We start from the raw sequence: 17039 nt of genomic DNA on the forward strand, positions 1-17039 counted from the left end.
AAAAAACTGATTTCAAAATATCTCTTCTAACTTCCTAACTTCTTATCTTTTAAAAATTTGTTTCAACTAACTAACTAACTTTTTGTTTGTTTCTTATCTTTTTCAAAACTACCTAACAAACTCTCTCTCTCTCTCTAATTTTCGAAAATATCTCCCCCTTTTTCAAAATTTCTTTTTAATTAACTAATTATTTCAATTTTTAAATCTTAATTTTCGAAAATTACTAACATTTTTCAAAAACTATTTTCGAAAATCACTAACTCTTTTTCAAAAATTATTTTCGAAAATTCTCCTTCTCTCTCATCTCCTTCTATTTATTTATTCATCTACTAACACTTCATCCCACCCAAATTCGAACCCCCTCTTCCATCTGTGTTCGAATTTCTTCTTCTTCTTTTCTTCTACTCACACTGGGACCTCTATACTGTGGTAAAAAGGACCCCTATTATTATTATTTTTCTGTTCTCTCTTTTTCATATGAGCAGGAGCAAGGACAAGAACATTCTTGTTGAAGCAGATCCAGAACCTGAAAGGACTCTGAAGAGGAAACTAAGAGAAGCTAAATTACAACAATCCAGAGAGAACCTTTCAGAAATTTTCGAACAGGAAGAGGAGATGGCAGCCGAAAATAATAATAATGCAAGGAGAATGCTTGGTGACTTTACTGCACCTAATTCCAATTTACATGGAAGAAGCATCTCCATTCCTGCCATTGGAGCAAACAACTTTGAGCTGAAACCTCAGCTAGTTTCTCTGATGCAGCAGAACTGCAAGTTTCATGGACTTCCATCTGAAGACCCTTTTCAGTTCTTAACTGAATTCTTGCAGATATGTGATACTGTTAAGACTAATGGAGTAGATTCTGAAGTCTACAGGCTCATGCTTTTCCCTTTTGCTATAAGAGACAGAGCTAGAGTGTGGTTGGACTCTCAACCCAAAGACAGCCTGAACTCTTGGGATAAGCTGGTCACGGCTTTCTTAGCCAAGTTCTTTCCTCCTCAAAAGCTGAGCAAGCTTAGAGTGGATGTCCAAACCTTCAAACAAAAAGATGGTGAATCCCTCTATGAAGCTTGGGAAAGATACAAACAGTTGACCAAAAAGTGTCCTTCTGACATGCTTTCAGAATGGACCATCCTGGATATATTCTATGATGGTTTATCTGAGTTATCAAAGATGTCATTGGATACTTCTGCAGGTGGATCCATTCACCTAAAGAAAACGCCTGCAGAAGCTCAAGAACTCATTGACATGGTTGCTAATAACCAGTTCATGTACACTTCTGAGAGGAATCCTGTGAGTAATGGGACGCCTATGAAGAAGGGAGTTCTTGAAGTTGATACTCTGAATGCCATATTGGCTCAGAACAAAATATTGACTCAGCAAGTCAATATAATTTCTCAGAGTCTGAATGGAATGCAAGCTGCATCCAACAGTACTCAAGAGGCATCTTCTGAAGAAGAAGCTTATGATCCTGAAAACCCTGCAATAGCAGAGGTAAATTACATGGGTGAACCTTATGGAAACACCTATAATCCATCATGGAGAAATCATCCAAATCTCTCATGGAAGGATCAAAGGCCTCAACAAGGCTTTAATAATGGTGGAAGAAACAGGTTTAGCAATAGCAAGCCTTTTCCATCATCCACTCAGCAACAGACAGAGAATTCTGAACAAAATACCTCTAATTTGGCAAACTTAGTCTCTGATCTGTCCAAGGCCACTGTAAGTTTCATGAATGAAACAAGGTCTTCCATTAGAAATTTGGAAGCACAAGTGGGCCAGCTGAATAAGAGGATCACTGAAATCCCTCCTAGTACTCTCCCAAGCAATACAGAAGAGAATCCAAAAGGAGAGTGCAAGGCCATTGACATAATCAAAATGGCCGAACCCAATGAGGGAGAGGAGGACGTGAATCCCAAGGAGGAAGACCTCCTGGGACATCCAGTGATCAATAAGGAGCTTCCCTCTGAGGAACCAAAGGAACCTTAGGCTCATCTAGAGACCATAGAGATTCCATTAAACCTCCTTATGCCATTCATGAGCTCTGATGAGTATTCCTCTTCTGAAGAGAATGAGGATGTTACTGAAGAGCAAACTGCCAAGTTTCTTGGTGCAATCATGAAGCTGAATGCCAAATTATTTGGCATTGATACTTGGGAAGATGAACCTCCCTTGTTCACTAATGAACTAAGTGATCTGGATCAACTGACATTGCCTCAGAAGAGATAGAATCCTGGAAAGTTCATAATACCTTGTACTATAGGCACCATGATCTTTAAGGCTCTGTGTGACCTTGGTTCAGGGATAAACCTCATGCCCCTCTCTGTAATAGAGAAACTGGGAATCTATGGGGTGCAAGCTGCTAAAATCTCATTAGAGATAGCAGATAATTCAAGAAAACAGGCTTATGGACAAGTAGAGGACGTGTTAGTAAAGGTTGAAGGCCTTTACATCCCTGCTGATTTCATAGTCTTAGATACTGGAAAGGAAGAGGATGAATCCATCATCCTAGGAAGACCTTTCCTAGCCACAGCAAGAGCTGTGATTGATGTGGACAGAGGAGAATTGATCCTTCAATTGAATAAGGACAACCTTGTGTTTACAACTCAAGGATCTCTCTCTGCATCCATGGAGAGGAAGCAGAAAAAGCTTCTCTCAAAGCAGAGTCAACCAAAGCCTCCACAGTCAAACTCTAAGTTTGGTGTTGGGAGGCCACAACCAAACTCTAAGTTTGGTGTCAAACCCCCATATCCAAACTTTAAGTTTGGTGTTGGGAGGTCTCAACAAAGCTCTGCACATCTGTGAGGCTCCATGAGAGCCCACTGTCAAGCTATTGACATTAAAGAAGCGCTTGTTGGGAGGCAACCCAATTTTTATCTAACTATATTTTTCTTGGTTATATGTCTTTATAGGTTCATGATCATATGGAGTCACAAAATAAATATAAAAATTGAAAACGGAATCAAAAACAGCAGAAGAAAAATCACACCCTGGAGGAAGCATCTGCCTGGCGTTCAACGCTAGAATAGAGCATGGTTCTGGCGCTGAACGCCCAAAATGGGCAGTATCTGGGCGCTGAACGCCCAAAATGGGCATCATCTGGGCGCTGAACGCCAGAATTGCACCCTGGAGAGGAGCTGGCGCTGAACGCCCAGAACAAGCATGGTTCTGGCGTTCAACGCCAGAAATAGGCAACAAATGGGCGTTGAACGCCCAAAATGGGCACCAACCTGGCGCTGAACGCCCAGAGTTGTGTGCAAGGGCATTTTACCTGCCTAATTTGGTGCAATGTTGTAAATCATTGAACATCTCAGGATCTGTGGACCCCACAGGATCATCTCAGGATCTGTGGACCCCACAGGATTCCCACCCACCTCACCCCTCTCTCTCCATTCTTGATCATCCCTTCTGCTTTCCATTCACCACTCACATCCATACACACATCCCTCCATCTCCTCCATATCTTTTTCTTCTTCTTCTATTCTCTCTTCTTTTGCTCGAGGACGAGCAACATTCTAAGTTTGGTGTGGTAAAAGTATAAGCTTTTTGTTTTTCCATTACCATTGATGGCACCTAAGACCAGAGAAACCTCTAGAAAAGGGGAAGGAAAGACAAAGGCTTCCACCTCCAAGTCATGGGAGATGGAAAGATTCATCTCAAAGGTTTATAGCTCAAGAGGCGTATGAAGCTCATCACCATGAGATCCCGGAGATGCCTCAAATGCATTTTCCTCCACAAAACTATTGGGAGCAAATCAACACCTCCCTAGGAGAATTGAGTTCCAATATGGGACAACTAAGGGTGGAACATCAAGATCACTCCATCATCCTTCATGAAATAAGAGAAGATCAAAAAGCAATGAGGGAGGAGCAACAAAGACAAGGAAGAGACATAGAAGAGCTCAAGGACATCATTGGTTCCTCAAGAAGGAAACGCCACCATCACTAAGGTGGATTCATTCCTTGTTCTCATTTCTTCTGTTTTTCGTTTTCTATGTTATGTGCTTATCTATGTTTGTGTCTTCATTACATGATCATTAGTAGTTAGTAACTTTGTCTTAAAGTTATGAATGTCCTATGAATCCATCACCTCTCTTAAATGAAAAATGTTTTAATTCAAAAGAACAAGAAGTACATGAGTTTTGAATTTATCCTTGAACTTAGTTTAATTATATTGATGTGGTGACAACGCTTCTTGTTTTCTGAATGAATGCTTGAACAGTGCATATGTCTTTTGAAGTTGTTGTTTAAGAATGTTAAATATGTTGGCTCTTGAAAGAATGATGACAAGGAGACATGTTATTTGATAATCTGAAAAATCATAAAAATGATTCTTGAAGCAAGAAAAAGCAGCAAAGAACAAAGCTTGCAAAAAAAAAAAAAAAAATATAGGCGAAAAAAAATAGAAAGAAAAAAAGAAAAAGCAAGCAGAAAAAGCCAAAAGCTCTTAAAACCAAGAGGCAAGAGCAAAAAGCCAATAACCCTTAAAACCAAAAGGCAAGGGTAAATAAAAAGGATCCCAAGGCTTTGAGCATCAGTGGATAGGAGGGCCTAAAGGAATAAAATCCTGGTCTAAGCGGCTAAACCAAGCTGTCCCTAACCATGTGCTTGTGGCGTGTAGGTGTCAAGTGAAAACTTGAGACTGAGCGGTTAAAGTCAAGGTCCAAAGAAAAAAAAGAGTGTGCTTAAGAACCCTGGACACCTCTAATTGGGGACTTTAGCAAAGCTGAGTCACAATCTGAAAAGGTTCACCCAATTATGTGTCTGTGGCATTTATGTATCCGGTGGTAATACTGGAAAACAAAGTGCTTAGGGCCACGGCCAAGACTCATAAAATAGCTGTGTTCAAGAATCATCATACTGAACTAGGAGAATCAATAACACTATCTGAACTCTGAGTTCCTATAGATGCCAATCATTCTGAACCTCAATGGATAAAGTGAGATGCCAAAACTATTCAAGAGACAAAAAGCTATAAGTCCCGCTCATATGATTGAAGCTATGTTTCATTGATAGTTTGGAATTTATAGTATATTCTCTTCTTTTTATCCTATTTGATTTTCAGTTGCTTGGGGACAAGCAACAATTTAAGTTTGGTGTTGTAATGAGCGGATAATTTATACACTTTTTGGCATTGTTTTTAGTATGTTTTTAGTAGGATCTAGTTACTTTTAGGGACGTTTTCATTAGTTTTTATGTTAAATTCACATTTCTGGACTTTACTATGAGTTTGTGTATTTTTCTGTGATTTCAGGTATTTTCTGACTGAAATTGAGGGACTTGAGCAAAAATCAGATTCAGAGGTTGAAGAAGGACTGCTGATGCTGTTGGATTCTGACCTCCCTGCACTCAAAGTGGATTTTCTGGAGCTACAAAACTCGAAATGGCGCGCTTCCAATTGAGTTGGAAAGTAGACATCCAGGGATTTCCAGCAATATATAATTGTCCATACTTTGGCCAAGAATAGATGACGCAAACTGGCGTTCAACGCCAGCTCTCTGCCCAATTCTGGCGTCCAGCGCCAGAAAAGGATCCAAAACCAGAGTTGAACGCCCAAACTGGCACAAATGCTGACGTTCAACTCCAAGAAGGACCTCTACACGTGCAACACTCAAGCTCAGCCTAAGCACACACCAAGTAGGCCCCGGAAGTGGATTTATGCATCAATTACTTATTTCTGTAAACCCTAGTGACTAGTTTATTATAAATAGGACCTTTTACTATTGTATTAGACATCTTTGGACGCCTGGTTCTTAGATCAGAGGGGCTGGCCATTCGGCCATGCCTGGACCTTTCACTTATGTATTTTTAACGGTAGAGTTTCTACACTCCATAGATTAAGGTGTGGAGCTCTGCTGTTCCTTAAAGATTAATGCAAAGTACTACTGTTTTCTATTCAATTCATCTTATTTCGCTTCTAAGATATTCATTCGCTCTTCAACCTGAATGTGATGAACGTGACAATCATCATCATTCCCTATGAACACGTGCCTGACAACCACTTCCGTTCTACTTTCGATTGAATGAGTGTCTCTTAGATCTCTTAACCAGAATCTTCGTGGTATAAGCTAGATTGATGGTGGCATTCAAGAGAATCCGGAAAGTCTAAACCTTGTCTGTGGTATTCCGAGTAGGATTCAATGATTGAATGACTGTGACGAGCTTCAAACTCGTGATTGCTGGGCGTAGTGACAGACGCAAAAGGATAGTAAATCCTATTCCAGTATGATCGAGAACCGACAGATGAATAGCCGTGCCGTGACAGGGTGCGTTGACCATGTTCACTGAGAGGATAGGATGTAACCATTGACAAGGGTGATGCCTCCAGACGATTAGTCGTGCCGTGACAGGGCATTTGGATCATTTTCCCGAGAGAAGACCGAAAGTAGCCATTGACAATGGTGATGCATTACATAAAGCCAGCCATGGAAAGGAGTAAGACTGATTGGATGAAAATAGCAGGAAAGCAGAGGTTCAGAGGAACGAAAGCATCTCTATTCACTTATCTGAAATTCTCACCAATGATTTACATAAGTATTTCTATCACTATTTTATTAATTATTTTCGAAAACCCCATTACTATTTTATATCCGCCTGACTGAGATTTACAAGGTGACCATAGCTTGCTTCATACCAATAATCTCCGTGGGATTCGACCCTTACTCACGTAAGGTATTACTTGGACGACCCAGTGCACTTGCTGGTTAGTTGTGCGAAGTTGTGAACCATGGTATTGGCATCATGTTTTTGGCGCCATTACCAGGGAAAGAAAGAGCGATAAATTTTACATAATCAAAGTGTAATCAAAATTTCTGCGCACCAATAAGTAAACTCTATTGAGGCCATTAGTCTTCATTTGCATATTCTATTGTACCAAGTGAAATAGAACCACCATTTGACACTAATATAGAATACCAAGTCACATCAATCATTCATTCCACATCCATTTTCTCATTCTTTATGCTAAAAAACAACATAATGCTTTTGTAGTACTTTTTTTTATTAAATTAAGAATTTAAATTAATCATTCAAAGGCATAAGACATCTTTATGAGTACCTAACAAATTTATTTTCATATTGGCATTACCTAGCTTTTAGGCAATCTGTATAATAATATATAATTCCAATACTCATCCCCCACTGCACAAACATAAATGTCAAGAACAACAGGATTTAGAACATTGATTGCAAAACATGACAATAGATCAAGTTATGATAAGATAAGAATTCTATGATAAAAAATAAGCACAACTTATTTGCAAAAGTTACTTGATATACTGAAGGAATGATAAAATATTTAAATCTAAGCTTAACAAATCTCCAATATATGTAAAATAAATGAACTCTTGAGTCTTTGACCAGATAAAAAGAAAACAATGTAAGTTTGTTAATAAAGTTGAATTTGAAATTGCATTTTGTAAATAAAGCCAAAATATTATTCAAGAAAACAGAAGCAAGAACATTACTAATTATCTGATTCAACTTAACTAACAATACTTGAATCTAGTAAAATTGGGCCAAATTCTTTGCAAGCTTTCAGTATCAATTTGTAACAAAAACCATAAAGTAATGGAAGCACTTAAGGACTGGAAGCTAAAATGTAACAAAACAGTTAAGGACTGAAAGGAGCTCTAACAACAGAGTAATAAAAGATCTAGAAGCTAGTCATTCAACCCTCTTACACCAGATTAACAAATTTTTTAAACTGCAACTTGAGCTGCTGCAAGCTTTTCAATTGGAACCCTGTAAGAGTCTTCAAATTTCAGTTTAATAGTTGAACATTTAAAACTCTAATTTATTTTTAAACTAAAAATCTAACCTAAAAGAAGAGTATGAGATAGAGCAAGACCAATTTGAGCAAAGAATGCAATAGAAGATGGCTGACACCATGCTCTCCTCATATTCCAACCTGATAACCCAACTGAAGGTGTTAATTGCTGCAGCACCTTGATGAGGTACAATAGTGCATAGAATAGAAGAGCTACATGCTTTTAAGTTTATACAATAATATTTGTTTGGTTAAAAAATCTCAATTAGTCAGTTACTCATAATCCTCCTTTTAAGTTTGGTCTGACAACACGACTTTTTCTGGGCAAAGCTTGATGAGTTGACCCACTCTTTTCTGGTCAAGTACCTAATATTATTGTCAAACAGTTCAAAAATTTTAGCAACCATCTTTCACATATCCTCATTGAGCAAACAAATGTTAGATAACTAACCTCAAATGGATCACTCTGCAGAATGTCACTTGATAGGTAAATGGAAAGAAATTTTTCAACATCATCTCCACTATACCCAAATGTCATTTGGGTAAGGTCATTAGTTCCAAATGAAAAGAACTTAGCTTCATCAGCAATCTACACAAATGGATAACAAAATTAGCAAGTTTAAATAAATAATTAAGAGTAAACTATCCTCTAACTATCTTTCTTTCCCAATTTCTAAAATTGTAATTGTAATATATGATACAATTAAAAAAAACCATAAAATCATCTAATATCACATGGACAAAACATAAACATGATTTTCAATTATAAAACAGCAATAAAACCCTAGCAAATAAAAATAGATACCTTATATGCTCCAGCTGAAGATGATTCGAAGCTGTTGGAGGGGGTGCTGTTGTAATCACTACAAATCAGCCGTACCACCATTAGCTCCTCTGCCAACCCAACCCAGTCCAACCTCAACCTCCAGCCAAAACAGAAGCAGATTAAACATAAATAAATATTTTTCTATTTTCTTAAAATATATATAAATAAATTTCTATTTTTTTAAAGAAATTACCTCTATAACACCACCGACGGCAGGATCTCAGAATTCTCCGTTCTCTACATTAATGTCATCAACTTATTGTCAGATGCTCTTTCTTCACTGATGGCTGCAACACCACTCACCGTTGCCGCTATTCTTTCTACTCGACGCTATATCAACAGCCACCGTCACGTATGACTAATTGTTCTTCATCTCTGCTACTCGCAAGAGGAAACAGACTTGAAGCCTCTGCCGCGTTCTTATCATTTCTTCGTCAAACTTGAGAGTGATAGTTCAAAATGGGAGAGCGTTTGAACTATTTGCCGGTGATAATCTTTGTGCATTTTGAACTATCACTCCATTTGTTTACTCCACATTTGCATCAATCAGATAGAGAGAGCGCGCGAGAAAGAAAGAAGAAAAAGAGAGAACTGCAAAGAATTCAAAATTTGTTCACTCAATTTTTTATTTTAAATACTCAGATTTTGTGTTCAAATTTTTATCCTTTTTGGGGAAGAATCCACCAAAACATCTTCTCACTGCATACCTATTTTGTCCAACTTTTTTTATGCCACTTGTCATGTAAACAGACTCGACACTTGTTGAGCAAATAGACTATACACTTGTCGAGCAATGGACCAAGCACTAGTTGCTTATTATATATTAATAGATTATTGAGAGTATAACTGCCGATGCTTCATCCCAAAATATAAAAGAGAGGTAAAACATTTATTTGATTAATTGCATTTTCTATAAAGCTTATTACTCACTTACTGACTTGAGCGTCGGAGTGCCTTTTATAGGTACCCACCCCTTGTTTCCTCCTTGCCGACGTATAACTCATCCCGACAAAAAGCTTGCAGATACTCATCGGTGGACGAGCTATACACTGCCCAACCTCTACAAGAACAATTGGCGCCCACTGTGGGGCCTCGAAATAAAAACCCTTCTTTCTATAGGCCCCATTTCCAACCCTTCTAGTGGCTTCAAGCTTACCTGCACCTTTGTAAACAAAGGTCGTATAATAAATCATTATGGCCCAAAAAAGACCGATCTATATCTATTATCTCTGTTTTTCGATCTATATCTATTCTCTCTATTTTCTAATCTATATCCGTTATCTCTGTTTTTTATCTATATCCGTTATCTCTGTTTTCTGATCTATATCTATTATTTATGTTTTTCGATCTATATCTATTATCTTTTTTCTCCGATCTATATCTATTATCTCTATTTTTTTATCATATCTGTTGTATCTGTTTTCCGATCTATATCTATTATCTCTGTTTTCCGATCTATATCTGCTATATCTATTTTCTAATCTATATTTGTTATCTCTATTTTTCGATCTATATCTGTTATCTCTATTTTCCAATCTATAACTATTATCTTTGTTTTCTGATCTATATTTATTATCTTTGTTTTTTTTAACTATATCTATTATCTTTGTTTTTCGATTTATATCTATTATCACTACTTTTCGATCTATATCTATTATCTTTGTTTTCTGATCTATATCTTTTATCTATATTTTTCGATCTATATCTATTATCTCTATTTTCTGATCTATATCTATTATCTCTATTTTTTGATCTATATCTGTTATCTCTATTTTTCGATCTATATCTGTTATCTCTATTTTCTAATCTATATCTGTTATTTCTGTTTTTCGATCTATATCTATTATCTCTGTTTTTTATCTATATCTGTTATCTCTATTTTCTGATCTATATCTGTTATCTCTGTTTTTTATCTATATTTGTCATCTTTATTTTTTTATCTATATATATTATCTCTATTTTTTTATCTATATCTATTATCTCTGTTTTCCCATCTATATCTATTATCTCTGTTTTTTAATCTATATCTATTATCTCTGTTTTCTGATCTATATCTATTATCTCTATTTTTTTTATCTATATCTGTCATCTCTATTTTTTTATTTATATCTGTTATCTCTTTTTTCTTATCTATATATATTATCTCTATTTTCTGATCTAAATCTGTTATCTCTATTTTTCGATCTATATCTGTTATCTCTGTTTTTTGATCTATATCTGTTATCTCTATTTTCCTATCTATATCTATTATCTCTGTTTTTCGATCTATATTTGTTATCTCTATTTTTTTATCTATATCTGTTATCTCTATTTTTTGATCTATATCTGTTATCTCTATTTTCCGATCTATATCTGTTATCTCTATTTTTCGATCTATATCTATTATTTCTATTTTTTTATCTATATCTATTATCTCTGTTTTCTGATCTATATCTGTTATCTCTATTTTCTGATCTATATATGTTATCTCTATTTTCTTATCTATATCTATTATCTCTATTTTCTGATCTATATCTATTATCTCTATTTTTCGATCTATATCTGTTATCTTTATTTTCTGATCTATATTTGTTATCTCTATTTTCTGATTTATATCTATTATCTCTGTTTTTCGATCTATATCTGTTATCTCTATTTTCGATCTATATCTATTATCTTTGTTTTCAGATATGTATCAATCATTATCAGATCTTTATCATTCATTATCAGATTTATATCAATCATTGTCAAATCTGTATCAACTATCTTCCGAACTATGACTATCAACAGTCAACAAATTCAATCAAATATCAAACAAGCACAAACACTTATCCATTCGCGTTAACGGTTCATTTCAAAAGCGCATCGTTTACACATGCACAATCAAACTCAATCATCAATCAAATCAACAAACAAAGGTGAATTAACGCGATATTCTTGCCTAACCAATTCACTTCTATCAAATCCGTCTCAGCAATGGGGACCCATACATCAATGGCAATCTAAAACAAGCCATTGTCTAACTCAGTTATCAAACAAAGACAAGATATTCTCGCCCTACTATCACATCCCTAACAAACATAAGGGACCAACATACCAACGGCAATTATTGCCTAAATCAAATATCAATCTATCAATTACTCAGATATTTATCAAGTTGAATTCAAACAGTCTAAACCAAATCAATCTCACCAACACTACCCTCATCAACAAACAGTGAACCCCGAATCCTCACATCCTCACTTACCCAGTTATAGGAGCCATGATCCTCAGCTTTATATTTTTCCTTACTTACGATTCTTTCAGAAAAGCGAAAAGAAGAAGAAACAGTAGCAGTAACACAAACTAACCTCTTTTACTCATGCCTTTAAGACTCCAAAATGCTTCAATAGAAAAGCAATGCCACATTTAATGAAACTATTCAGTTCCATGAAAAACCCTAATCATTGCATCTATTAAATCAACGATTCAAAATTAGATTGGAAAAACCAAAGGCACAATCAATGACAAGACTACTACACTTTCCAATATACGTTAACTTCAAATCACATCTGAAATTCAAATTATTTTATTCCTTATTTTAATAAAGTAAGTTTATCTGGGGGATCCATACCTATAACTCAAACCGCCGAGTTATAACTAAAAAAGCTCAACCTGCTTTATCAAAATATAGCCAGGCTAAGTTTGGGGGCTGTGATATGGCCACTATAAGCCTATAACCTGTCCTTAATACTATAACTCGGCAGTATACGTTATATGGCCGTTATAACTTGTCTTTAATGCTATAACTCGGCAAGCCGTTATAACTCGTCCTTAATATTATAACTCGGCAGCATATGTTATAGATCATTTATCAACAACGGGCACCAAAAGAAATATTGTAACACCTTGATATGCTATTACTCTCCATTAATACGAACTATTGAGAGTATAATTGCCGATACTTCATCCCAAAATATAAAAGGGAGGTAAAACATTTATTTGATTCATTGCATTTTCTACAAAGCTTATTACTCACTTACTGACTTGAGCGTCGAAGTGCCTTTTGCAGGTACTCATTCCCTTGTTCTCCCCTTGCCGACGTCTAACTCATCCCGACAGAAAGCTTACAGATACTCATCGGCGGACGAGCTATACACCGGCCAACCTCTACAAGAACAACTTGTTATATATTTGGGTGAATGTTCTCTACTTTTTCTAATATTATAATAGTTTAATTATTTTATTCTACTCTATTATTTTGTTAAAATTTTAATAGTTGTTACCTTTTAGAATAAATACAATAATTCTAAAATATTTGCTTCTAAAATATTTTATTATTTATTTTATATCAAATGCTAAAATAAATATTGTAAGAATAATTAATTTATTTTTACAATAAAAATTTAAGAAAAATTATTGAAATAATTTATCTAATATAATATTTTAATTATAAATTTTTAAACTTAATAAATATAATTAAAAATTTAGTAAAATTATCGGGATTAATAAAATAATTGAGCCTATTTTATTTACAATATAATGTAAGATGTTTTTTTCTAAAAACAAGTCTAAGTATTATATTATCAATAGATTTATTTATTTATTTATTTATTTCTGCATTAATGACAATAAATTTTAAATAAATATGTTATACATATTATTTATTTTTTTGTTGTCCACAGTATCCCCAACCCGACAGGTTAAAGATTAATTCGTCATGAATTTGAACTCTATTTAAGGGTCTGTCGTTGACCAATGGGTTGGTGCATGCACAAGGCTGCATTTGAACCCCTGACACTTGCATAAGCGGACAAGTGAGCTGGCCACTCGACCAGCCTAAGTTGGTTCATATTATTCATAATTCTTTAACCATATATGAGTGATGCTACATATACAAGTATTTTTGTAGCCAAGTCCAACTAAGTTGGTGCAAGCCTAGTGAAAAAATGCGAGCATACGTTAGACATACGTATCATTTCTTCTCTTTTGCTCCTTTTGCAGCACACAAATTGTTTTTGGAGAGTACGAAAACTTATTGATATAGCACATAAAATTTTGCACATATCACACAAATTTTTGTTGCGAATGTGTTTTGTTAGTTCGGTGAGTCACTTCTGGGTATATAGTTCTCCAAAAATTTATGTGCCGTACATCAAAATTTATGTGTTATGCACCAAGAATTGTGTTGTACACCAAAATTTATATGTTGTTCGTATTTTATTGGTATAATATACAAATTTTTGCATATAACACATAAATATTTGCATATAGCACACACATTTTTGCACATAATATAGAAAGTTTTACACATAGCACACAATTTGCTGCAAATGTATTTTGTTTGTTGGGTGAGTCAATATTCTGAATATATAGTTTGCCAAAAATTTGTATGCTGCACATCAAAATTTATGTACTTTGTATCAAGATTTTTGTGTAGTACACCAAAATTTATGTGCTGTGCATATTTTATTGGTTGTGTATCAATATTTTGGACATGTAGTTCTAAAAAAATTTAGTGATGTACACTAAAATTTGTGTGCACCAAAACTTATGTGTTATGCATCAAATTTATGTGCTATGGTTTTCTTAACATTTATAGGAGAAAAAGAAGATGAAGACGACAAGGACGATGATAATGATAATAAAAGAGGATGACAAAGAAAAAAAAAGAAGAAATTAAACAACAACAACAACAACATCAACAACAATATCAAGAAGAAGAAGAAAAAGAAGAAGAAGAAGAAGAGTGGTGGCAGTAGTGATGACGACAATGACGTCCAGGAAAGAAGCGCACAAAAGAAGAAGAAGATGATGACGACGATAATTACGAAAGAGGTGGAAGAAGAGAAAGAAGTGCTCGTGTGTAAAGAGAAGAAGCACGCGGATTTGGTTAAAAATTTGGTTCAAAAATACCTTTTTTTTCTAAAGATAAAGGTATTTATTCATTGAACAAAAAAAAAAATACAATGTGGTCTATTTTTGGGACGCAAACAAAAGCAAGAGAATTTTTCAAATGTTCACTAAACATGAAGAAAGAGAATAAAACTTGAAGAAGAGAGAATAAATCTAAGAAGGGAAAGTAAGTATAGATCTAGACATATAGTTATTGGGGTTCATTTCATTCATAAGCTTGAGGTAAAACTCCAACGTCGATTATGTGGTCACCAAATCTCGTTCAAAGATGAAGTTATTTCTTGCCCTCCAAATCCCCCAACACAGGGTCACTACCAATGCAAGCTGCAACAACCCATCCTGACGATTCTTGAAGAACTCCATTCTCTCTTTGACCAGGAAGACCAGAAGGAAGGTGAGCTGTTATCATTAAAAGTCATTGAAATGAGACTTTTATTCCATACATCTTTAGCCTTTTCACTCATGAATAAGTAGTGACTGAGTGATTCTGTTCCTTGTTGACAATGGCGACAAATTGGGGATACAAATGGGAGATGCTAGTGTAACAAATTAAGTACTGGGAGTTTTTCGTGCATGCATCTCCAGAGAAAAATCTTCAGTTTTGATAAGAGGGAAAACTTCCATATTTGACACGAAATCTCTTTACGTTGCATATTCACTAGGTAAAATTCTATTGAGGGGTGCTTGAAATGATATGCTACTTGATAACTAGAGCTAACTTCATATTTTTTTTACTTCTGGTTGCATTCCACTGGAGTCTATCTTCTTCCTATGATATTTTGATAGCAAGGAATTTCTAACTAATTTCAGGTGAGAAGAGTTGAATGGTTAGATGCTGATTCCACATTCCCTTGGATAACATTAAGTCTTTAATCCAAATAACGTTGTGTCTCTGAAGTTCCATGGCCATAGATGGAGGATTAAAAAATAGGTGATTGGGAGAGAGCCAAGGATCAGAAAGGATTTGGATGTAATTGCCATTGCCTACTTGCCATATAAGTTGCTTTTCCAGCACAGAATGACCTCCCAAAATACTTCGCCATCCGCAGGAAGGTGAGGTTCTTGTCTCTGCTGTCATAATAGTATTATATCTGATTGCTTTCTTAGAACATTGGATAGTAGAGGATAGCCGTAGATATTTATCTTGGGCCCCTATATCATGAATATTCAGTCTTTTGGCCATAGACAACCAAGTCTCCATAGGTGTAGTATTGCTGAAAAACAAAGATGATTTGTCCAAGTTCACTTTTTGCCCATTCACATTCTCGTAATTAAGCAATAGCTCCAAGATCTTGTCACAACTCTCCTCAGTAGCCTTACAAAAGAGAATTGAGTCATCTACAAAGAGAAAATGGTTTACTGCTGGACATCTACGATTAATCTGAATACCTGAGCTAATATTGTTTTACTCTGCCTTATTTAGTAGAAAGAAAAATTATTTCTGCACAAAATAGAAAAAGGTATGGGGATAAAAGATCACTTTGACGAATACCTCTTTATATAATTGTAAGAAAAAATATGATAAAAAAAATTAATTTTAATAATTTTGTTTATTAATTTTTAACTATGATTTACTAATACTGTAAGGAATACTTTTTCATATAATTGTAAAAAAAAATACGATGAACAAATTCAAACATTTGTTATAAAAAGAAAAAGTCTATACTAAAATTTTGAAAATAGAAAATGCAAATAATTTATATAGACCAATTTTTTTTTGTTGCATACGATATCTTCTAGCCTAATAGGCTTCTGCATGTATAAAGTGGGATTCGAAGTCCTGATACTTGTTTAAGTGGATGAGTGAGTTGACCAATCGACCAACCCAAGTTAGTTTATGGTACAATGAAAGTATATTTTTTACTCACAATAGTTGGGAATGAAATCAAAGAATCAATTTTGATTATTTTTCAATACTATTTTGGGTTTGTATCACTTGAGATATTGTCTGATAGAATAGGTTAAAAAAATATTAACAAGTATTTTTACTTTATGCTATTTAAATTATTTTTATAAAAAATAACTTATTCAGTATATATATATATACACACATACACATATACACAAAAAATATTCTAAAAATTTTATTCTTACTATTATAGATGTTATTGAAAAACTGTATGTACTAGGTGAAGAATAAATAAACAAATGTCAAAGAAAAACCTACAAAAAATACTAAAAATAAAATTTTTGTACTACAACATAAAAAATTATTACAGATTTAAATTATAAAAAATTTTATCAAATTCTATCAAATTATACTTATCATAAAAATTTTTACCAAATTATAAATTACTAACTCATGCTATTTTATAGAAAAACAAGAAAATTGTTAAGCACAACTGCCTTAAATCTAATGACACTCCAAGATAGCAATGACACTAAGGTATCATTCTAATTGAAAAATTTATACAACCTCACACTTATATTTGAAGTCAAAGTAAATGATTTTAACTTTAAAGAAGGCACTCAACAATACAATATTACTAAGACCTTACTCATATTACAACAAATAAAATATGTGATACTACAAAAATTTTAATTATTCAAAATAGTATTTATATTGTTCATT

The 17039-nt window shown here is 34.4% G+C and overlaps 1 non-coding gene across 1 annotated transcript; it reads right to left on the bottom strand.

The window, feature by feature from the left end:
* Positions 1-1011: 1011 nt before the first annotated feature.
* On the bottom strand, positions 1012-1119 carry LOC112724404 (small nucleolar RNA R71). Its single transcript, XR_003163568.1, has one exon. It is a non-coding gene; the product is annotated as a small nucleolar RNA R71 (small nucleolar RNA).
* Positions 1120-17039: the final 15920 nt, after the last annotated feature.

This window comes from Arachis hypogaea, chromosome 11, assembly GCF_003086295.3.
Source record: "Arachis hypogaea cultivar Tifrunner chromosome 11, arahy.Tifrunner.gnm2.J5K5, whole genome shotgun sequence".
NCBI classification, from domain to species: domain Eukaryota; kingdom Viridiplantae; phylum Streptophyta; class Magnoliopsida; order Fabales; family Fabaceae; genus Arachis; species Arachis hypogaea.